The following is a 546-nucleotide window of genomic DNA, read 5'->3' as shown; positions in this document are numbered from 1 at the left end:
TGTGTGTGTGTGTGTGTGTGTGTGTGTGTGTGTGTGTGTGTGTGTGTGTGTGTGTGTGTGTGTGTGTGTGTGTGTGTGTGTGTGTATGTGTATGTGTGCGCGCGCGCGCGCGCAAGTGTGTGTGTACCTTTTTTAAAATGGTAAGGGATGTGTAACCAATGCCTCTCAAACTGGCCCCTTTTTCCTGCATTGGACTGCACTGTTAGACATCTGACGTTTTTACAGACCTTGCATCCTCAACTACAGCACACCTTTACTTTTTAACCACTATACATCCATAGCGATTAGCATTAGCCCCAGCAGTACTGCACTATACATCCATAGTGATTAGCATTAGCCCCAGCACTACTGCACTATACATCCATAGCAATTAGCATTAGCCCCAGCAGTACTGTATTTAAGCTACTGTATGTCTGTCTGTAAAAGCTCACTCACCTACACTACTACTTTGCTCCTGCCAAGCACCAGGGAAATGTGGGTTTAATATAAACCACTGACTGTTACACAATCAAAAGGTTATTTAAAACAGAATCCTTTAAAGGGGCA

At 44.1% G+C, this 546-nt stretch overlaps 1 protein-coding gene across 2 annotated transcripts in view; it reads left to right on the top strand.

Moving 5' to 3' along the window:
• macir (macrophage immunometabolism regulator) overlaps positions 1–46 on the top strand; it is a 5,631-nt gene extending 5,585 nt beyond the window's left edge. For both annotated transcript variants that reach the window (XM_041897368.2, XM_041897365.2), the window contains exon 2: positions 1–46. This exon is cut by the window's left edge. The gene's annotated coding sequence lies outside the window, so the exon portion shown is untranslated.
• Positions 47–546: the final 500 nt, after the last annotated feature.

This window comes from Coregonus clupeaformis, chromosome 15 (assembly GCF_020615455.1).
Source record: "Coregonus clupeaformis isolate EN_2021a chromosome 15, ASM2061545v1, whole genome shotgun sequence".
Classification (NCBI taxonomy): Eukaryota; Metazoa; Chordata; class Actinopteri; order Salmoniformes; family Salmonidae; genus Coregonus; species Coregonus clupeaformis.
Note: the sequence above shows the minus strand (reverse complement) of the source record. Positions and strands in the feature narration are given on the sequence as shown.